This window comes from Podarcis melisellensis (genome assembly GCF_964234715.1).
Source record: "Podarcis melisellensis genome assembly, chromosome: 14".
Classification (NCBI taxonomy): domain Eukaryota; kingdom Metazoa; phylum Chordata; class Lepidosauria; order Squamata; family Lacertidae; genus Podarcis; species Podarcis melisellensis.
In genome coordinates this window covers 36,825,597-36,849,525 of record NC_138546.1, presented here as the reverse complement: position 1 = coordinate 36,849,525, position 23,929 = coordinate 36,825,597, and the positions used below count along the sequence as shown (strand labels likewise).

General features: G+C 46.8%; 1 protein-coding gene and 1 long non-coding RNA gene across 6 annotated transcripts in view; both read left to right on the top strand.

Annotated features, from left to right (window-relative positions):
• The window catches only part of LOC309356988, a 62,817-nt gene that overhangs the window by 925 nt on the left and 37,963 nt on the right, over positions 1-23,929 (top strand). The gene's annotated exons all lie outside the window — the stretch shown is intronic.
• TMC3 (transmembrane channel like 3) overlaps positions 12,078-23,929 on the top strand; it is a 49,815-nt gene continuing 37,963 nt past the window's right edge. The window contains exons 1-2 of one of the 5 annotated variants that reach the window (XM_081888429.1): positions 12,078-12,245; positions 22,030-22,149. The gene's annotated coding sequence lies outside the window, so the exon portion shown is untranslated. Of the gene's footprint in view, positions 12,246-16,309; positions 16,536-21,275; positions 21,699-22,029; positions 22,150-23,929 lie in introns of those variants that run through there. The other 4 variants (XM_081888432.1, XM_081888430.1, XM_081888433.1 and 1 more) reach the window with 4 other exon arrangements.

Sequence of the window (23,929 nt, the reverse complement as noted above, 5' to 3'; positions counted from 1 at the left end):
GTATGAATTGTGTATTGCTTTGTAACGATTTGTTGGGTCTCTGGATCGTAATAAAGATTGTTAATTTATATCATGAGATGAAACTTGTATAATTTGGTTACAGCTTCTCTTTTAGAAACCACCAGGCAAATTAATCCACCTGTAAATAGGTCCACTAAGCAAATAATAATAAACATCAGCATCTTTTAAAATCCTTCATCCCCCCCCATCTTTACACCAGCAGCTAATTAGGACGATGGAAAATTTAATTACAGATAGGTAGCCGTGTTGGTCTGCCATAGTCAAAACAAAAAAAATTTCCTTCCAGTAGCACCTTAAAGACCAACTAAGTCAGTTCTTGGTATGAGCTTTCGTATCTGAAGAAGTGTGCATGCACACGAAAGCTCATACCAAGAACTGACTTAGTTGGTCTTTAAGGTGCTACTGGAAGGAAAATGTAATGTTCAGTTTAAAAACAAATTGAAGCAAAGAACAAACTTGGGGGGCGGGGTGAGTGGAAAAGCTGAGAATTACACTCTGACTACCATGGCTTCCAGGTAGAGTAAGCTCCCTGCACCAGAGCTTTGCCCTTCCACTCATGGAAGGTGATGTAAGCGGTGACAGGGCAGAGCTTAGCATGCTTGAATTTGCCTCCCCCCCATTCCTTCGCTGGTTTTCCATGCAAGGAGGAATGGGGGCAATAAATTCAATTCAGTTCACATTTAAAGGTGAACCTACCTAATATGCACTTTTCTGAAATAATATGAGAAAGGAAACACAGCCATCCTTTTGACATTCACACTCCTCTGAATTTTGCAGCGCAGTTCCCCAGCCGAATAATTTGTACAAAAAAGGCATATGATGAGGTAAACTGTGCATAAAAAATATATATATGAGTTTTAAAAGAAACAGATGCATTCTTTTAGAGTAAATTACCTCCCAAAAATATGCTTATTGGACAAAATGGTATACAATCATGCATATGGGAGAAATTCACACTAAAATGCTGGTGAATATTCATGATGGCTTTTACAAGAATAGTGAACTGATGTGGAAATGTGGAGAACCAAACTTAATATTTGAAAAATGAGAAACTGAAATTGGCAGATCCTCCCTCCCACCACCTCTCCACACAAACAGGATGCCCAAAGAAGGCCGGCAAATGGGCCAGGGTGATGAGGAAGGGGGTCCTCTGAAGGACATCTTGCCCAAGGACCCCTAATATCTGAGGCTACCATTGCTTTCTATACATACTTTACTTCTGTGACTATATGTTGGAATGCATTTGTGGGTATTTTCCCCATTCTCAGTTATCACTGTTGTGTTAATGTTGTAGGGGGAAAGAACTGCTATATCTGTTGGTAGCAGAATTCCAGAAGAGTAAGTCTATTATAGTCAAAGCACAGATTCATGTGGTATTTTATAGATAGCTGGGCTTTGGCCCATGGTTTCGTTTTCAAGGTACTACAACTCATCTCTCTTTCTCTCTCTCTCTCTCTCTCTCTCTCTCTCTCTCTCTCTCTCTCTCTCTCTCTCTCTCTCGTGTGTTTGGGTGTGCTGTGTACTATCACTCAGTGATGTGGTGCAGAAAACTTTCTGGGAAACTTTCCAATGCCTTATTTTCCCATGGAAAAAACCTTCCATTTCATAAATTCATTCGTAACAATGAATTGATGGCAACTGCAAATACAATATTACACAACCTTGGCAGTTTCAAAGTTTTTAGCTTTGTTAGCTAAATACAAGTCAAATAAATGTGCTAAATGAGATCACTCTCTAGGGCAGGCTTCCTCAAACTCGGCCCTCCAGGTGTTTTTGGCCTACAACTCCCATGACCCCTGGCTAGCAGGACCAGTAGTCAGGGATGATGGGAATTGTAGTCTCAAAACATCTGGAGGGCCGAGTTTGAGGAAGCCTGCTCTAGGGCATCAGAAAATTGTCTGGGGGAAACTGACACCCCCCGAAGCAAAGTAACATAATTTGTAAGGGAAACATGCCCCCCCAACCCACCCCATATCCTTGCTGTCACTGCTAGTGGTAATAGATAGTTTTACAGAAAAATAGGAAACACCTTGAGAACAGAGAGAGGCCTACCTCATTTTGATAGTAGAGGAGACTACAGAGAGGGAGGATCAATAGTGTTTAATTATTGTATATTGCTATTATTATTCAGCATGAAACCAGTCACCAAAGATTTTCCTATGACATAAGGAAGTGTCCTTGGTTTCTCCCTGCAACATCACTACTTTGGATTTCGCGGGTGCAAATGTGTTAGAACAAGGTGTGAGCAAATTTTAGCAAGATAATCTCTCCTGATGAATTAACAGGGGTTATTTTTAGGAAGTTTGCCTAGCCTGCCAGGGAGATTTAATTGGCACGGCACACCTCGCCAGTATATTTTCTCAAGTGCTGCTCTTGGGGTGGCGCCCGCGAGCTTATTATGGTTGGCAGACCACTTGTGTTTAATAGGGAGGGTTTTTGTGTTTAAACGAAGGTTTTCTTTCCTCTTCCTGCTTTATGTTCTACGCACTAGAAATGTGACACATGTAGTAATTACATCTGCTGTGGGTTGAGAGGGAGTGGTTACTTTAAAGCCACCTGCAGCAGTGGTGGGAATTTGAATGAGGGACACATAACGCAGTGCAAAGCGGATTGTTCAGGTGTGTGTGGTGTAAGCCACCCACTGATGGTTGGAAGTTGTTGCCTTGAGTTATGCCTCAGGCACACCTGCAACTGGCTGGTGGCCCCCAGAACTGAGTGCATACCCTCCAACATTCCTCAGATGAAAATAGGGACAATTCTCAGTCTGCCCTCCAACTGACTCTATTCCCTGACCCCTAGCAAAGCATTTCCACTCACACTACACCAACAGAATACAGTGGAGCCTTCGTTCTCGAACGGCTTAGTTGGCGAACAAATTGGCTCCCGAACGCTGAAAACCTGGAAGTAAGTGTTGCAGTTTTTGAATGTTTTTCAGAAGCCAAACATCCGATGCGGGTTCCAATTGAGTGCAGGAAGTTCCTGCAGCCAATTGGAAGGCACACCTTGGTTTTCAAACGGTTTCAGGAATTGAATGAACTTTCAGAACGGATTGCTTTTGAGAACCAAGGTACAAACACCCTCCACTGTCCTAAGAAAACCCCTTAATTCCAGTTTTGTTTTATTTTATCCTTTGGTAGATTTACAACAAGAAAAACCCACACCAATATATAAATTTTAGAAAGGGGCAAGATTAGATGTGGACGGACAAAGTGGTTGTTTTTTTTAAAGCAGGAGTCCATGCACTCCCAGTACACTTTTCATGGTTGTGTTCCAAACAGTCCCAAGTCTTGCAGAACCAAGAGTTGTGCAACTGAAAGTGGACCATCTTGAATGGCAAAATTCTTTGCTAATTTTTAGATTGGATTTGCTGGGGGACAGATGGGCAGATGAGCACAGAAGATTCGCCACCGTACTGTGAGATTTCTCACCACATTTAAACCGCAAATTAGAGAGAGAGAGAGAGAGAGAGAGAGAGAGAGAGATATCACTTGAGTGTCCTGGGCACCTCTTTTCAGCTCACTGCTGCCATCACGAGGTTTGTTTCCTGCACTGCAGAAATGGTTGGCAGGGATTTGTCGAGAGCAGTACTCAGCTTCCGGAAGAGGCAATGTGAAGAGACAGAGAGCCTATTGTGGTGGCAAGGTTAAGAGAAACAGAATCATTGAGGTTAATCAACATCCTGCAGCAGACAATGAAGGGCTCCAGAAGGGCTTCGGGCTGTATTGCAGAGAAACATGTGAGAGATGAGATTAAATTCATTCATGATGCCTGAGACCAGGATGAAAGGCTGGCAGCTCCTTGTACATGTTAATGAAGCTGGATACAACTTTCCTCGGGCAAAGAACACACACGTGCCACTGGGAGCAGATCCCATTTCCCCCTCACACTGCCACAGGATGAATCACAAACCATTAAGAAAGGAGAGACAAGAGTCAACTATTCGTAAGAACTTGGTGTTGCATCTCACTATTGTTCTACTTATGCTACACTTATCTATTCATTTATTGTTTCACAATGTATGTACCACTAGGGATGAGAGAGAAGTTCAATTCAGTTTGCATTTAAAGGCGGATATACCTAATTCGCACTTTGCAAAACCATATGCAAACTGAAACGCAGGCATCCTTCAAAATTCACACATCTCTGAATTTTGCAATGCAGTTCTCCAGCCAAGTAATGTGTACAAAAATGTGTGTGTGAGAGAGAGAGTGTTGACACACATACATAAAATGTACATAAATGCATATATTGGTGAAAAAATGCTTTGCAAAATTGTATCTGCTAGGCAAAATTGCATTAGGAGAATTTTGCACTAAAATGCTGATGGTTTTTTAAAATTGGAAACCGATGTGGCAATGTGGAAAATGGAATTTAAGATTAGATAAATGAGAAACCAAAACGGATAGATTTGCCTATCCCTAATTTAACATGTAACACCGTAGTTTCTAAGCCATGTACACTGAGGTTACGAAGAGACACCATACAGATAAAATTGGTTGAAATTAGCCATACCACTGGAAACACGGAAATAAGAAAGCCTTCACCAAGTGCCAGACATTCAACAGGGGGCAGACCTGGCTGATCTCAACCAGGAAGAAGTTCCATAGAACTGGACCCACAGTACTGAATGTACAGCTCCTAGAGCAAGGGTCAGCAACCTTTTTCAGCCATGGGCTGGTCCACCGTCCCTCAGAACATGTGGTGGGCAAGACTATATTTGGAGGGGGGTGAACGAATTCCTATGCCCCACAAATAACCCAGAGATGCATTTTAAATAAAAATACATATTCAACTCATGTAAAAACACCAGGCAGGCCCTACAAATAACCCAGAGATGCATTTTAAATAAAAGGACACATTCTACTCATGTAAAAACACGTTGATTCCCAGACCGTCCGCGGGCCGGATTTAGAAGTCTATTGGGCCGCATCCGGCCCCCGGGCCTTAGGTTGCCTACCCATGCCCTAGAGGATATGAACCCTGCATTTATGCTGTGGTGGGCCACCAACAGCATCTCCCACAAGACATCAGTGATCAGGCAGGGATATAACAGTTCAGCCAGTCCTTACAATATGATACTCAACGCTTTCAGTCATTGGGTTGTATCCAGGATAGGGCTCAGTTAAAGTCACTTAGTGGTATATTTGCTCTGCGGGTGAAAATGTTTGGCACCAGGAGAGCATTGTTGTACTGGAGAATGCATAAGCAGGTTGGCAGTAACCCTGTTGTGCGGTAGATTTTGCAGTGTGTTGCCTGAGTTGCCACTAGCGCAGCTGTTCCATTAGATTTGTCTGCTGTGCCACATTAAAACCCATTTGCTAGTGCAACAGCCTCTGTAGCTATGGTGGCTTTGTGTTATCTACACTGTCAGAAGCAATATGTCTCTGAATGCCAGCTGCTGGGAATCACAAGGGTGCTGTGCCCTCAAGTCCCACTGTGGGGCATCAAACAAGCACCTGGTTGGCCACTGCAAGAACAAGATGGTCCTTTAGCCTGGTCGAGCAGGGCTCTTTTTATGCTCTTATGTTAACCCTAAATAAACAAACAAATAAAATAACTTGGAACCAGCTCAACTGACCTACCTTACAACAATGAAAAAGTTGTGTGTGTGTGTGTGTGTGTGTGTGTGCGTGTGTGTAGGGATCAAAAGCACTCATTGCTGAAGTACTTATTGCTGGACCTAATTGCTACCTGCCCATCAAAGCAGAGAAGAGCAGGTTTTCATTCTTTGCTCTGGATTTAGGTTTGTACTCCCAGAGCAATCACTTTTTGTCCCTTTCCAAGAAAGCACTCAGCAGTTGGGCTAAGGCGAAGGAGGGGTTCGGGGGTGGGGTGGGGGACATGCAGCAGTCCTACGGTATTAATTACGACTGAGGCTATTTGTTTTTCTTGGTTTACATTCCTCCCATAACTCTAAGCAGAAGTCCATATGGATACTATCATCAATCATATGTTTGCTGGGCAGGAGGATTTTGTGTAAATATGCATTAGCACAGCATATAGCCAAAAGTACCAATATAAAACAGACTTGCTGATTCACCCCATTTTGCCATTAAACACCAACACCTGGGGCAAATTCCAGAGAGAGTGCTCTTGCCCTACAGCCAACTTCTCTCTCTCTCTCTCTCTCTCTCTCTCTCTCTCTCTCCCCCATACAGCTGGCCAAACATCTGGGCAGTGAAAAGTTCACAGGCTCAGAACAGGCCCCGCCCAGCCAGGCTGGCCATTGGGCAATCCTGGACAGGAAGAGTTACAAAGGACTTCCTGTTTTGGTCAGGATGCTGTGCCAGCAATAAGGTATTTCAGGCCTTCTCCCTGATTCCCAGCTCCTTGCTCACTCAGGAAGTTGACTATGACAACTCAGTTTTGAAGTGTCAACCTGGGGTTAAGCCACCGTGGGGAAACTCTGGCCCATGGGTCTAATTCAGCCCCCTCCATTTGACACAGGAGACTGTTTTGGCAGAGTCATATTCACCCGCCCTACACCCAGGGATTTTTCCAGCCGGAACTCACCAGAACTCAGGTGGGCGCCATTGCCATTATAAGAGAACAAGGGAGGCATTCATAGTGAGTTTTGGCACCTTTTCCCCCAGGAAAAATAGCATTGCCCTCTCTGACATCATAGACCAGCATTTCCCAAGCAGTGGGTTGTGCTCCATATGTGGGTCAAAAAGCCTATGGGTTGTGGGCTTTGTGAGTAAACCCCAGATAATTAATCTTTAGCTGGCATGTGATCAAAACCTTTACAGTGGTACCTCGGGTTACATACACTTCAGGTTACATACCCTTCAAGTTACAGACTCCGCTAACCCAGAAATAGTAGCTCGGGTTAAGAACTTTGCTTCAGGATGAGAACAGAAATCGTGCTCCGGCAGCGCGGTGGTAGCGGGAGGCCCCATTAGCTAAAGTGGTGCTTCAGGTTAAGAACAGTTTCAGGTTAAGAACGGACCTCCGGAACGAATTAAGTACTTAACCTGAGGCACCACTGTATAACTTTGCTTTTGCAATACTGCAAAATATTGCAATACTGTGTTGACACTTGTAAGCAAACACTGAAAGGATCAGGTCTTGCATTTTGATTCATTAGAACCTCTCTTTGGGGGCTGGCAAAAGATTCAATGAAGGACCCAACAAGGTGCTCATAAGTGGTAAGTTAATTTTGGCTTGGATATCCCAAGTAACGCTTGTAGAATTGGTTAACTTGCAGTTAAAATGCACAAAGACAATGACTGCTGAAGACCCGAGGTCTAGCATTCCTGTGCTAATATATCAACAGGTCACCATACCAAGTGAATTCGGAATTGTGAGTCACCACGCCAAAAATGTTGGGAACCACTGTAATCTATGATTTCAGCTGCAGCTAGGGTTGCCAAGTCAGAAGCATCTTACACCATGAAATGTATGGGCTGAAAGCTGAGATCTAGAGGTGGCACTCTGATGATGTCACGCTGGGGGACTCCTGCTAGTATCATGGTGCTGATGTTGGAGATGGAGGTTAATTGGGAGAAGGGAGCAGAGGTGGGCAGACCGATCCCCAATAGTCTATAGTATACTATAACTTGAAGGATATGTGTTAAGCTTCAGGTTAGGGGCGGTTTGTCTCTACCCTAAGACAAAACAGAAACAGGTCACCATGCCATGCCACTGCCCCACCTCCCCATTGCCACTACCTCCCTTAGCTGGGTTGTGCTGTGGCACCCAGAAAGATCACAAGATCTTGCCAGAAGCTGGCACCACTGCCGGTGGCAGGATGGGCAGGACAGGGCACCAATGGAGACACCGCCTCTTGGGCTTCTACTGCCCAAGGCGACTGCCTCACCCTACCTTATGGACAGGCCAGTCCTGCTTTGGGTCTCTGTTACCAAAGGAAAGAAGATTCCTTTGGGAAAAGGTCAAAACTTCAAGCAGTTTCCTGGCCCAGCAGGCCGGCTTCTGCATCCTATAATGGTCTCATTTGTTAGCCTGATCAATATGTGCATCTGCATCATTTGGTTGATTGAACACTTGTCATTTGTATCTATTAGCACATTCTTGAAAGCCTATAATTTTGTTTTGTGCTTAGTGAACAATAATCATTCTTTCAGAGCCACATAGTGGATAGCTCAGTTGGTTAGAGAATGGTGCTGATAACGCCAAGGTTGCAGGTTCGATCCCTGTATGGGGAGGGTGCGTTATTCCTGCATTCCTGGGCGTCGGACCAGTGGCATAGCAAGGCCAGGTGGTACCTGGTGCAGAAAATTTCTCGTCACTCCTCTCCCCCACATTGAAATTATTAAAAGAAGGAAAAATAAAATACTTACAGTTGCAGGTGTTATTTTCTGGTTTATTTATTTAACACTGTGAGCATAAGCACTGAAAACCATTTTTTCCTAACTTTGTCCTCTGCCCTTGAGCAGGGCTGATTCATGCTCAGCTTATCATCTACTACAGTCCCGAGATCCTTTGCACATGTAGTAGTGCAAAGCCAAGTAAGGTAAAAGGTAAAGGACCTCTGCATTTTAAGTCTGTGATGACCTGGGATTCCGATTCAGAGGATGAACCAGAGGAATCCCAGCCTGCACAGGAGTCCCCGCCTCCAGGGCCGGCTGAACTGGGGCAAGGCCTAGATGCTGAAGAGCCTGCACCTGTGGCAGAGCACCAGGAGCTGGCCCCAGGTGAAACCCTTCTGGCCCCAGAGGGGCTTGACGACTCAGTGGCTACAGGTGAGCCTCCTCCAGGGCCCAGTAACCCTTCGGCCTCTCCTGATCTGCAGAGGCTTAGGGCAGAGAGGCGAAGGGAGCTGGTTGCCCCCAGGAGGAGTGCTCGCCTTAAGGCCAGAGGAGGCGGGGCTCCTGGGGGCCGGGACCGCCCCCGGCCTTAGAAGAGGATAAAAGCCCAGTCAGCCCGGCCCCAGGTTGCGGGAGCAATGTCGTTGTTGGCTTCGGACCTTCCTGTGTTCCTGATCCCTGCTCGGCCTCCTGTTCCTGACCATCCGGTGCTCCTGTTCCCTGCTTGGCCTCCTGTTCCTGTTCATCCGGTGTTCCTGTTCCAGCGTTCCTGTTCCCCGCCCGGTTCTCCGCCTCGGACCTCGCTTCTCTTCGTGTGGACTCTGCTTACACCCACGGTATCTTACCCCCGGGACCAGCACAAAGTCCAGTCAAAGGCGAATATGGTATTGCGGCACTCATCTTGCTTTCAGGCCAAGGGAGCTGGCATTTGTCCACAGACAGCTTTCCAGGTCGTGTGGCCAGCATGACTAAACTGCTTCTGGCACAACGGGACACTGTGACAAGTGCCAGAGAGCACAGAAACGCCGTTTACCTTCCCACCGGAGTGGTACCTATTTACCTACTTGCACTGGTGTGCTTTCAAACTGCTAGGTTGGCAGGAGCTGGGACAGAGCAACGGGAGCTCACCCCGTCATGGGGATTTGAACTGCCAACCTTTCGATCGGCAAGCCCAAGAGGCTCAGTAGTTTACACCACAGTGCCGAATATCTACCATCTCATTTCTTTTTGTGTGTGTGTCTAAACGCAGAACTTTGCCCTTGTCTCTGCCGAATTACATTTGGCTGAGATTTCCGCTCTGTAAGTAGTTGTACTTTTGCCGAGGAAACAGCTCAGGGTATACGTAGATGACATATAGTATTGACACATCAATCAGACTGAAAGGATCTGTTCAATCATTATTGTTGTCGCTGCACCCAAATGTAGCATTTCACTAAATAAAAGTATTCCGGCAGTTTAAATCCAGCACAGATGGGCAGGCTTCAATATCCTGAAATGAACCCTGTCAGCTGTGTGTCTCTTGCAGGCCACCCTTGGCACCCTCTGTGTTAACTTACAGAGGTCCTGTGCCAATTTCTCCCTCCCTTATTGTACATCTGAATTCTAAATACAATCTGCAAGGCCCACACAGCTTTCTTTGTTCCTCGCGTCCATCTGCATCGGCGGTCTCCAGTAGGCAATGTGCTCAAGCGCTCTTTGCTTTCAGATTGCGCGATCAAAGCGCATTGAAGTCAGTGGGGCCTTTTAATATGTGCTGTTTCTTTCCAAAGAAATGCGGTTTACCAGCTCACGACACAAGCCAAAACAACTCCAAGCAAATATTCAACACTAGTATTGCTATTTGCTTCTTTGGTTGTTGTTGTTTTGTCCCTTCCCCCACCCTCAATCTTAAAAGTGGCATTTTCGTTTAGAAAGTCACGTGTGCACCGTTCATGGGGCAATTTCATATTTAATCTCAATTGTTTGAAGGCAAGGGTGGAGAACCTCAGGCCTTAGGGGCACATGCGGCCCCTCCAGGACTCTCATTCTGGCCCTTGGAGCACCCCCCAGGCCACACCCTCTCTCTCCAAGCCACATCACCCAATGGTCCCGCTTTGCATACTGAATGTTTTTTGCCTGGCTGGAATATATCCTCAAACTCTGGCAATGCATCTTGCATCCCTGGATAAAGGCTAGCAAGATGTGTGTGAAGGTGTGTGGAAACTCACCTACTGTGCAAAGGTAACATTTACATTAATTGTGCTGCCCGCTTTTGATTCCGGCTGCACCCAGGACTCAGCTACATTAGTCAAAAAACAATGTTTTGAATGCATTATAAACATGGAACACCAGATGGCGCTGGAGAGCAAAAAAAATTCCATGCGATTTTTTATAGTGCTTTCCCCCCATTTGTTATAATGATTTAATTTCTGTCTTATTTATAGTGTTTTCTTCCTGTGTCTAGATCCACCCCCAGTGGCATGGGGGGGGGCAGGAACCCTCTCTTGACATCATTCAGAAATCTGAGCCTGTGCACTGGAAACCAGTCTGTGATGGTAGCTGTATACATGCTGATGCTAGCTGGGCACATCATCTTCCCCAGTTTGGCATCTGACTTCACTTTGCAAATGTCACGTCTGGAGCATTTGCTTTGGCTGGCAAAAATCAGCGTGAGCCAAATCCCTCATATGCTACCGCTGGCTTAAGTTTGCTTCTTTCAATTGTACATTATTTTATGGAGAAAATAAAACAGAAACACAACGAGAAACTCCTCTTAAATTCACAAAGTCACCTTCGTGTTTTAGGAAGGAATTAATAGGACCCCCTGCCACTGGAGAAGCAGCAGCAGTGGTGAAAGCTTGCACAGAGCTCTGCCAGGGCTTGTGAGATCTCACTGGAACCTTCCACTGCTGCTGCCACCACCTCTCCTTGTTTCTCCTGCAGTGGCACCAGTGGGTGGGAAAGCGTGGCCTCAGGCAGGTACAGTGGTGGCATCTGCCACCTCAGGAACCCAGTGGGATCCCACCGCCTGAGCCAATTACCTCAGTTTGCCTAATGGCGAGGCCAGCCCTATGTGCAGAGCCTAATTATCAGCATTTGCAAAGGCAGGAACAATCTGTGCTTATCAGCGACTTGCCTTCTCAGTTCCCAAGAGCCAAGTGTCTGAAACAGAATAAACCCAAATCCTCTTCCCTCCTGGGCAAATTTCCTGCTCTAAACTGCAGCATGTGACGAAGACTAAACGCTGGGGCTCTCCGTGAAGCATGAATATATACATAAGCAATAAAGCCGAAAGGAACTTTTGTAGCGAGCTTGTTTGCAAAGGACAATTTTCCAAATCAGTAGCCTTGCTCTTGATGAAGAGGGCGAGCTCTTGGCGCCTCCGACAAACCCGAGGCCATTCATTATGCACCGTGCGCTGAGCAAATGAATGCCGGGGAAATCAGAGGCACGCCTTGAGCATAACTGGAAAGCTGGTAGCGGCGAGCTGCTAAAGAGGTAACTTATGCCAACAAAGTCGATCCATGCAGCAGAAGGAGTGTTATTTATTTATCTAGAACAGGCATCCCCAAACTCGACCCGCCAGATATTTTGGGACTACAATTCCCATCATCCCTGACCACTGGTCCTGTTAGCTAGGGATGATGGGAGTTGTCATCCCGAAACATCTAGAGGGCCGAATTTGGGGAAGCCTGATCTAGAGCATTTGTACACCTTCAGTCAAAAAGGCTCTCAGAGCGGCTTAAGGTAAAGGTAAAGATGGATGACAGTGGTTGAAGGGAAGGGGCAGGCTGTGGGAAGTGGACCCTAGTGCCCATTTACAGAGTATGCGGAAGACAGCCCTGGGTCACTTAACTCTTTAATAAGTTTTCTTTTCCCTCCTAGAAAAACTACACAAGACACTCTCTTTTGAAGTTTAAAGAACACATTAACTTTTACTTAGTGTACTTACGGTTGCAGATTGAAGAGACAATGCAGGTAAGTGATTCTTAAGTTGCTAATACAGTCATGCCTCCGGTTAAATATGCTTCAGTTTGAGCGTTTTCAGGTCACGCTCCGCGGCGACCCAGAAGTAACGGAATCCGTTACTTCCAGGTTTTGCCACTCGCGTATGCACAGATGCTCAAAATGATGTCACGCGCATGTGCAGAAGCGGTGAGTCACAACCTGTGCACGCGCAGATGTGCAGACGCAGGTTGCGTTCTCTTCAGGATGCGAATGGGGCTACGGAACGGATCCTGTTCGCATCCAGAGTTACCACTGTCTGTCTTAAATAGGACTCAGCTACACTGGTCAATTATAACGTTAAAAATGTGTTATAAAATGTGACACCAGAGGGCGCTGTAGAGCAGCAATCCATTGCCCATGGTAAATTGTGTTGAGAGCTCTCTCTCTCTCTCTCTCTCTCTCTCTCTCTATATATATATATATATATATATATTATAGCGTTTTTTCATGTCAGTGTAGATCCAGCCATAGATTAAACTGTTACGGACAAACTAGCTCTGAGACAGACAGCACAACATGACATACTTGTTGCTCTGACTGTTCAGACTGTTCAGTTAACTGCCATAACGGAAATAATGGCCATAACGGCCACAGAGCATACGGCATCACAGAGTTCTACAGCTCTTGCAATTAACCCTTTACATAGGCATTCTGGATACTAACATCCCACCCAGGCTGGCTGCAAGAATCGCTTGAGATAGGAAGCAGGGCTCATTCAATCAGCTCTGCTGAAGGATTTCCTCTGTCAGGCAGGGGCGGAGGAAGGGAGGTGGGGGGATGCGGGCTGCCCTGGGTGTCACCACTGAGAGGGGTGACAAAATGCCGGGTGGCACTCACCGCGGGGCCTAGGAGTGACATGGTCCGCCCGCTGCCTCCCCCCCCCCAGCTGTAGGGCAACTGAGTGAGAGGAGGCAGGCAGACTTTGGAGGCCCTGCAGTACACCTTACCCCTATGGGTAGCTCGCCCCACCCCTATGGGCAGCTCGCCCCAGGCGCCCGAGCGGCTTCCTCCGCCACTCCTGCCAGGCCTCCTCTACCTCACTTGTTGTTTGGTAGCTGCCATTCTAGCCTGCTTCAGTGAGAGAGATGGGAAGAGTCCCTTCTGCCGCTGAAGTGTTTCCATTCCTGCTGGTCATTCCCTTCCGTTATTCTTTAACTTTAAGAACTGGTGCCTGTATTGTTATTTCATTTTTTCCTCCTCCCTCCCTGTTCCCTTTTCCTTTTGTGCCACGACTTTTAGATTGTAAGAACTGCAGACAGCGACTGTCTTGTTTGATTGTTAACCACCCAAGGAGCACTTTTGGCTGAAGAGCAGCATATGAGTGCTCTAAAGAAATAAACGTTAAAATGGCTAGTCTGGTTTTCTTGACTTCAAACAAAAAACCCACTTCCCCAGGCATGGTTGGAGGACAGGGCTCCTGCTCTGTAGTTAATAGTTGCACAGGAGAAGGAATTTCAGCAAGGGTGGCTTGTCATGTGCGGTTGCTTTAATGTAAAAGTAATAATATTTGATGTTTTATCGTGATTTTTATGTTCTGTTGGGAGCCACCCAGTGTGGCTGGGGAGACCCAGCCAGATGAGCGGGGTATAAATAATAAAATTATTATTATTGTTGTTGTTGTTATTATTATTATTATTATATCACTGGGGGATCTAGTCACAGATCTGCTGTGCAGGGTGTAGCGTAGCCTCAATATGAACAAAGGAGGAAGCCTTGGGGGGGTTTCCCCATGAATTTAATTTTTTTTTAAAAGTATGATTTTTTTTCATGTCTAGTGATAAAGTTAACAGTTTGACCCATTATGCTATCTTGCAGTCTCTGCTGCCATCTGGTGAGTGGTACCTATAAAGCTGGAATGTCCTGAAATGTCTTGGCTGTTAACTTGAAAAAATAAAAATGGTAACCAAATTCAGCCTTTGGCAGCCTGGCGTTCTCCAGGCATTTTGGACTTCATCAGGATAGGAGAAAATTACATATTCAGTCAACCCTAGCAGGGACATTGGTCCCCATTCCAGAATCCTTGGTCAACAATCTGATCTTGGTCTAAGGCAGCTTCCTAGGTAATTCATGCAATTTGCAGGAATTCCTTGTTCTCTTTTAACTTCTGCAGCAGGGTATTTAAAATAGATCATCTTTAAGATGCCATAAGACTCTTTGTTTCTTTTCCTGCAGCAAAACTTGATTTGATGCTACGTTTGTGATGTGGTTGCTGCTTCCACATTTTTGAGTCCCAAACCTAGGGATGGGCAAAATCTGTCAGTTTCCATTTCCCATTTTTTTCCACTCTTGAGTTCAATTTCTCCACATTTCCACAATAGTGTGCAATGTTTTAAAAAAGTACTCTGCTCATGAAAATTCATCAGCATTTTAATACACATTTCTCTCAATATACATATTTTGGTCTGCAATTTTGCCCAATGAACACTTTTGCAAACCAATTTCCTGCAATACAATGCATTTTTGTACATGTTACTTTGTTAGAATATAGCTGTGTTGAAATACTCAGAGGAATGTGAATTTCAAACCATAGGTGTGTTTGGGTAGAGATGTGCACCAGATTCGGTTCATATTGGGCATATTGGGAGGACATCAGTTGGGTTGGGCTGGGTTGGGTTGGGCAGGCCCCAGATCACTTCAGGTCAGTTTGGGTGGTCCCAGATTGACCTGGGGCTGTCAGGAGGCACAACAACAAAATGCACCACAACTGCATCTTCACAAGAGACTGTAGGGCAACCCCTACATCCTTTCCTACCAGACCTCTCCTTCTTTCCAGGCTCTAAAGCAGCACTATGCAGGATCGAATCCTGTTGCTAATTATTATTATTATTATTATTATTATTATTATTATTATTATTATCATTATTTGTACCCCGCCCATCTGGCTGGGTTTCCTCAGCCACTATGGGCAGCTTCCAGCAAAATATTAAAATACAACAATTCATCAAATATTAAAAGCTTCCCTAAACAGGGCTGCCTTCAGATGTCTTCTAAAAGTCAGATAGTTGTTTATTTATTTGACATCTGGTGAGGCGGCATTCCAAAGGGCAGGCACCACTATTGAGAAGGTTCCCTGCAACTTCACTCTTCGCAGTGAGGGAACCGCAAGAAGGTGCTTGGCATTGGACTTCAGTGTCTGGGCTGAACGATGGGGGTGGAGACGCTCCTTTGGGGATACTGGGCTGAGGCCGTTTAGGGCTTTAAAGGTCAGCACCAACACTTTGAAATGTGCTCAGAAACATACTGGGAGCCAATGCAGGTCTTTCAGGACTGGTGTTATATGGTCTTGGCGGCCACTCCCAGTCACCAGTCTAGCTGCCGCATTCTGGATTAGTTGTAGTTTCCAGGTCACCTTCAAAGGTAGCCCCAAGTAGAGCGCATTGCAGTAGTAGGAGATATAGTGTCTCCTCCTGCTCCTCCCCTTCCCAACCATATGTTAAAGCCCGACCCCCAAATCACGTTGGGAATAGATCTGGGGTGAGGCAGGTGGTCCGTGGGTTGACTCAAGGCAACATCACTCTGATTAGGGGCTCCTGGATCAGGGCAATGGGGGAAATCAGTGGGGGGCTGTGCACAGCCCCGCATTTCGGTTCATGTTCTGAAAGTGCAAATTAGGTCTAAAGGTAAAGGTAAAGGGACCCCTGACCATTAGGTCCAGTTGTAACTGACTCTGGGGTTGCGGCACTCATCTCGCTTTACTGGCCGAGGGAGCCGGCATACAGCTTCTGGGTCATGTGGCCAGCATGACTAAGCCACTTCTGGCGAACCAGAGCAGCGCGCGGAAACGCCATTTACCTTCCTGCCGGAGCTGTACCTATTTATCTACTTGCATTTTGACGTGCTTTCGAACTGCTAGGTTGGCAGGAGCAGGGACCGAGCAACAGGAGCTCACCCCGTGACGGGGATTCGAACTGCCGACCTTCTGATCGGCAAGTCCTAGGCTCTGTGGTTTAACCACAGCGCCACCTGCGTCCCTGCAAATTAGGTCTATTCACCTTTAAAGCTGAACCTGATCCGTTTCCCTCCCCTGATTCTTGAAATGCAGTGAAATGCACAAGTAGATGATATGGCATCTTCCCATGCCAGTGGCGCAGCTCCCCAGGGATGGCATAGACAGGGCAGATTTCCAGATCTTCTGTTCTGTAATAAAATGATGTCAATTTCAGTCCCCTTTGGAAATGCAGCAGCCGCGGCGTATCTTCGAGGTTTCCTGGATACCAGCTGTTGTGTCTGTTCCGCTGGGCCTGCTGCTTTTTCTGAGAGGTGAATGCTGCTTGTCTTATTGATATGGCAGCTTCACATTAGATCATGTTACAGATACCAAATATGATTATGCTGGAAATCAGATTAGCCTCTCGGCCTCCCAGCCCCAAAGCTGCTCTCCAGACAAAGTGGTAGAGGTGCTGAATATTTGATACTGGAAGACTTTGGCTTGATATCTGAGCAAAATCAAAAGATTTGCACAACCTGAAAAGAAACCAGTGCCTGGCCTGGCTGACCTGTGCTGACTAAGGCAAAGGTAAAGGTAAAGGACCCCTGGACAGTTAAGCATAAGCACTGAAAACCTTTTTTTCCTAACTTTGTCCTCTGCCCTTGAGCAGGGCTGATTCATGTTCAGCTTGTCATCTACTACAGTCCCGAGATCCTTTGCACATGTAGAAGTGCAAAGCCAAGTAAGGTAAAAGGTAAAGGACCTCTGGACTTTAAGTCCAGTCAAAGGCGAATATGGTATTGCGGCGCTCATCTCGCTTTCAGGTCAAGGAAATCTGCATTTGTCCACAGCTTTCTGGGTCCAGTGGCCAGCAGGACTAAACTGCTTATGGCTCAATAGAACACCGCGATGGAAACCAGAGCGTATGGAAACGCCATTTACCTTCCTGCCACAGTAGTACCTATTTATCTACTTGCACTGGCGTGCTTTCAAACTGCTAGATTGGCAGGAGCAGGGACCGAACAATGAGAGCTCATTCCATCGTGGGGATTCAAACCACCAACCTTCCAATCAGCAAGCCCAAGAGGCTCAGTGGTTTAGACCACAGTGCCACCCGTGTCCCTAACTATGTCCCTAGCCACCCGTGTCTGCTGACTATGCCATGCTCAAGTATCTGTTATACCCCATGAGCCTGTGATCCTGCATTGGGATTCTGCATTGTGAAGCAGAACTGGAGGAAGATATGTGTTGTTGGGATACTGCCAGGGAGACAAAGGCCATCATGCCCCCATGCTGTCTCCGGACGATCCATTGATCTCCCGTAGAAACACAGTATCAGTCAATTAGCGACAAAAGCCTCAGAAATAGCTGTCCTCATTCCAAGACTAGTGCAGGCCCTTTGCAGAGTTCACACAACGAAAGATCCACTCAGGAGAGCATTATTTACAACTTTATTCAGCGTTGGTCAGAACAAAGAAAAAAACATGACTGCCTGCTTCAGGCACACAGAGAGAACAAAAGCTATATACAAAACAGCAACATCCTGTGAACAGGAAATACGTAGGCTGTGACTCACAACAGCCTGTCCCCCTTTTAAGGTGGAATGGAAATATCCTAACATCGGCAACCACCCACCCACCTCTGCAGTGTTTTAAGGGCAGCCCAGCAGGTTGTAGAATACCACCCTATGTCAATCAAAATTTGTTTTTCAAAGGAAATAACAAAAGCAGCATAAATTTGAGGTCTCCCATCAGGATTTCGTTTCCCCTGATGGTCAGAAGCAGCCTTTGCCTTCCAAGTATTGAGGTCACATGATTGTCTGATGATATAATCTAGGACTGCTTTGGAAGCAGCGGGGCAGGTTTCACCATTTGTATCTGTTGCACTAAGTAAATGTAAAGGGACCCCTGACCATTAGGTCCAGTCGTGACCGACTCTGGGGTTGCAGTGCTCATCTCGCTTTATTGGCCGAGGGAGCCGGCGTACAGCTTCCGGGTCATGTGGCCAGCATGACTAAGCCGCTTCTGGCAAACCAGAGCAGTGCATGGAAACGCCATTTACCTTCCCGCTGGAGCAGTACCTATTTATCTACTTGCACTTTGATGTGCTTTTGAATTGCTAGGTGGGCAGGAGCAGGGACTGAGCAACGGGAGCTCACCCCGTCATGGGGATTCGAACCGCCGACCTTCTTATCGGCAAGTCCTAGGCTCTGTGGTTTAACCCACAGCGCCACCCGCGTCCCATATGTTGTACCAAGTGGAGTGACATTGATTTAAACCCTGCCCCTTTGCTTGCTCCCTTTTGTCTGGCGCTTTCTCTCTGCCATGGCAGCACTGGGTGCTGTGATTACATCTCTGCTCCATTTCCTTTATAATTTATGTGGAGATCCTTCCACGGCAGGGAAATACGAAGTGCATGAAGCATGGAGCAGCATGACAGTGTGTGAGATTTAGGGCAGGCATTAGAAACTGAAGGCGGAAAGTGGTCATGACTCAGGAAATTTCAAGGTCGTCCAACACAAAATGTGCCCGAGTCACAGAGCAATTTTATATCCTGGAGATATTACTGTATTTCATTGCTTCCGAAAACCCCAGCGATTGCCTGTCGCCGCTTTTTATGTATCTCAGTGTTTTATCTTGGAAGCAAAATGGATCAATAGTATTCATTTTGTAATGTTTATTACCAGAGGCTTAATCACTAGCTTGCTCGATATCGCACAGATATTTGGCTGAACTATAACTCCCGTCACACCTGGCCATTGGCTTTGCTTGCTGGCGCTGGTGGGAGTTGTAGTTCAGCCATGTCTATACAGCCAAAAGTTCCCTCCCCCTGCTTTCAACAGAAGCACAATCCGTCTCTCTATAGTGGGAAAGACTGTGACCAGGGAGCCTATGGGCCTGTTCTGTCTGTGGTCCAAGTACTGCTAACTGCTGATGGGGAACTTCAAGGCCTCTGCAGTCACTCTTCTGATTCTTGGTGTCTAAACCACACACTTTTACCAAACCACCCTTCAAACAGAGGGTTGTCCTCTGTAAAGTTGGACCCGTGGCCTCACTAACCGCCACAGGCAGCAGTAAAAAAAGAGAAGAGAGAACGAATGGTATTCAACATCAGTCCTACCAAGAAAAGACCCACTGAATTCAATAGTTTATGAACTAATTATTATGGCCAATGTTGGCTATTTCCCAGTGAATGCAGCAAAATGAGACTGAGAAGAAAGGTGGGATAGACATTTGATTAATAAAAGAATGAGTGTCACAGCGCTGTCAGGCAAGGAATGTCCAGAGCAAGAAATTAACTTGTTATTGTCAAAAGTAGACTTACATATTATGGAAATGCATGCCCATCAGTCCTGCATCTCTTAGCTACTCCTAGGTGTGGGACTTAGGTGGTGCTGTGTTCCAGCAAAATACACCTCTGTTCCCACATCATTGCTTTCTCTTTGATGCCTGGGTTGCTTCTATGTGATAGGAAGAGATGTGGGTGGTTCTGTGATCTAAACCACTGTCCCTTATGGGCTTGCCGATCGGAAAGTTGGCAGTTCGAATCCCATGACAGAGTGAGCTCCTGTTGCTCTGTCCCAGCTCCTGCCAACCTAGCGGTTTGAAAGCACACCAGTGCAAGTAGATAAATAGGTACCACTGTGGTGGGAAGGTAAACAGTGTTTCCATGCACTCTGGTTTCTGTCACGGTGTCCCGTTGGGCCAGAAGCGGTGTGGTCATGCTGGCCACGACCTGGAAAGCTGTCTGTGGGCAAACGCCAGCTCCCTCGGCCTGAAAAGCAAAATGAGCACTGCAACCCCATATTTGCCTTTGACTGGACGTAACCGGCCAGGGGTCCTTTACCTTTTTTACCACTGAATTCAGCAGTTTATGAACTAATTATTATGCCCAGTGTTGGATATCCCCTAGTGAATGCAGCAAAATGAGATTGGGAGGAAAGGTGGGGTAGAAATTTCATTTAAAAAATAATAGGAATGCCCAGAGCGAGGAATTAAATCATTATTGCCAAAAGTAGACTTGCACATTAGGGGAAAGCATGACCATCAGTCCTGCGTCTCTCAGCTACCCCTAGGTGTGCACTCAATGAGGCGATTACCACAACAGAGGGGCCCCAGCCCCAACTGCAGCTTATGTATCTCCTTTATTTGAGCTGTGCGCAAGCAGGCAAAGACTACGCCTGTGTGCAGGGCCATCTTACCCATAGGTGCTAGGGGTGCGGGGCACCTGGGCACTGGGCTCTCAGGGGTGCCAGGCTGAGAGTTCGGAGCCCGAGAGTTGAGTCTGGGGAAGAGCCCGCCCATCAGTCGGAGCACCGCGACAGGCTCTTCTGCTGTGGGCGGCTCTGTGCCATGAGTTCAGGAGCGACCGAGCCAGCAAGACGCTGAGGCGGCCAGCCAGCTCCAACCTCCTGCATGCCTGGGACTGGGCAACCTGGGGGGAGCCCCCGCCGGGTGGATCTTTGCACCCCGGTGCCGCATATGCTTAGGACAACCCTGCCTGTGTGTAACCTGTTTCTGTTCCTCTCTGTGATGGCCTGGGAATCCGATTCAGAGGCTGAACCGGAGGAATCCCAGCCTGCACAAGAGTCCCCGCCTCCAGGGCCGGCTGAACTGGGGCAGGGCCTTGATTCTGAAGTGCCTGCACCTGTGCTGGATCCTCAGGAGCAGGCACCAGGTGAATCCACTCTGGCTCCGGAGGTGGTTGAGGACTCAGTGCCTACAGGTGAGTCTCCCCCTGGGTCCAGCCTCTCCTGAACTGCAGAGGCTCAGGGCAGAGAGGCGAAGGGAACTGGTTTCTCCCAGGAGGAGTGCTCGCCTTAAGGCCAGGAGAGGCGGGTCTCCTGGGGGCCGGGACCGCCCCTGGCCTCAGAGAAGATAAAGGCCAGTCAGCCCGGTCCCAGGTTGTGGGAGCAACGTCGTTGTTGAGTACCTGTTCCTACCCGGACCCAGACCTGACCCTCCAGTGTTCCTGTCCCCGCCCGGATTCCGGCTTCGGATCTCGCCCCGCTCCTTGTGAACTGTTTCCAGGCTAGTGACCCAGGACTGGACTTTGACTACGCCAACGAAGCCCTTAACTCTCCACCAGCCTGACCTCTTTCTCCCTGTTCCTGCACCTGTGCTTCACTCTCCAATCCAGCAGCTTCTCCTGCCTCCACCTCTTGTCTCCTGGCTGTTACAGGTTCTCCAGGATCACTGCTCCCTTCTTCCAACCCTGCTTATTCCAGTGCCCACTCATCATACTGGCAGGAGCTCTGCTGGACCACTGGTGTCAGCCACCCCCTTTCCTGTATCTCTGCCAATTGCCTCCGAATTTCTACCTTCTGCATTTCAGCTGCATCCTGTTCCTGGTTTCCAGCGATTCAGGTTCAGTGCCAAATAATCCAATTAAGACGCTTTCAGAAAAGTCCCTGGTGGGCTGAATATATTTGTGACATCCAGCCTACGTTCAAAAGGGCCTGAGAAAGACAGTCTGACTGGAGTCGCACATGGAAGGTTGTATATTATCTGATGCTCGTCTGAGTTCTTTAGTCTCATAGGGGCAGTGGCGTAGCGTGGGGGTGCGGGGGGGGGGCAGCTGCACCGGGTGCAACATCTGGGGTGGTGCGCTCGTACTCGCAGCTCTCTGCCCCCTGCTAAAATCCACAGGTTAGGGGGCGCAAATTACTTGCCTTGCTGACAACCCACGCTACGCCACTGCATAGGGGCAGCCAGCAAAGTTAGTTCAGAATCTGAAGCAGGCGGGGAGCTTGGAATCTGGTCCAGTAGACTTGGGCAGCTCCAAGAGGCCCTGCTAATGGAGCTGATGGATATGTTGTATCTGCAGGGAACTATATCATGTCTAAGTAGTCTTGGAAAATGGTCCCCACTTAAGCTGTTATGGCAGTGAGCATTGCAGGATGCTTCAAAGGAACAGTTTGAGGAAATTATTATTTATTGCAGAAAGGTATTCCTTTTAAGTAAAAGCTTCTGAACTCAACGTTTGCTGTTCTTGTTCAATGTTATCCATTTCTGATGCTGTTCACATACTCTTAAATCCACACACAGGAACTTGGGCTTGGTGATGAGGTCCTCAACCAGTGTTTCTCAAACGTGGGTCTCCAGCTGTTGTTGGACTACAACTCCCATCATCCCTAGCTAGTTGGACCAGTGGTCAGGGATGATGGGAACTGTATTCCCAAAAACAGCTGGAGACCCTGGGAAACCCTGTTCTAGACTAAAGAATGGAGTGCTGACACAGGACTGCACCTCCCATTACCCCTGACCATTGGCCATTCTGACTGTGGCTGATGGAGTCCAGTAACATCTGGAGGGCCACAGGTCCCTCACCCCTGTTCTAGATATTTCTGTTGGCTATGACAAAATAATTGGTTTCCCATTAATTAATTTAAAGATTATTTTTTAGATGAAAGCTGTATTTAAATACGATTATGTGTCAAAATACTCATTAAAAATTTACAAATTTAAATATGCATTTAATTTGCAGACTAATGCGGACAGGGAATGGGATGGAATTATGAGTGAAAACATGTTAAATTGGCACAGGTCAAAAATAGCCAGCTTCACCCATCTCTAAGTAGGTGCTCAAGACTATTAACTGATGCTGGAGACTAGACTGGTCAATCAGCCAATGACAATTTTATTGTCATTAAATCATTAGATGAGAGGTTTATCTAGCACCGGCATGAAAAGGGGCGATCCGGCAGCTTGACTCCAGTTTATGAGCAAAACAGAATTTCATGGGCTTCTGTGATGTTCCACACAGGTATCTTAACCCATTCCATCTGGGAACTTGAGATAAGCCTTGCAGCTGAAAGATTGGAGGAGGGTATTTTGGAGTTGATATATCTGTGACGTTTGGCTGCTTATTTGTGCTTGAATTTAATCTGTGGCCTGATTGGCAATTATGCCAGCCAGGCAATTTTGTAGAATTGTGACTCGGGGGAGGTGGCAGAGAGAGAGAGAAAGAAAAATGAATGAGGAAATGGTCTTGCTTAATTTATTATCATTACAGTACACTTTTTCTAACAATAAGGACAAAACATGTCCAGCACAGGAATGTGTGTGTGTGAGAGTGTGTTCATGAAACTTGTTTGCTATAGGTTTGGGCACCATATATTTTTGCACAATGGTTTCCTGGGATCAAGGAGCAAGTTCTCATTTGTTTGGATGCATTTGAACACCATTTTGAATCAAGATGGTGGGATGAATTTTCCAAAGCTGCACTGCTTTTAAAACAACACTTTTAAAAGCATTTGATGCTTCTTAATCATGAGAGAGAATATCACTTAAAAACTTAGTATGGCTACAAAAGAGCGACAAAACAGGTTGGGTAAGAGAAGAATAGTTCAGCCATTGCATTTTGGTTGCCTGAATGCATACAGGGTTTAACTATGGCCATTTAAAGAGGACATTTTCCAGCTAACAATGACACAGTAGATTAGCTGGGAGTGTGAAGAAAAGCCAGCTGCCCTCAGCTACAAATCTAGTGGAGAGAACTTAATGTTCCCTCTTGAGAGAGGAGACGTATAAAGTGTGCAGAGGCTATGGGTGCCTAATATAGACAGCTGAAGCCTCACATCCTTGCAAAATCTCAACCAGAGGACTCAATAAGAAATGAATGTGGCCCTCCAGGCATGTTTATCTGGCCCTCAGGCCTCTCCCCAGGACGCCTTACTGGCCCCGCCCTGAACTCTCAAGTGCTTTTGCCTGGTTGAAATGTGTCT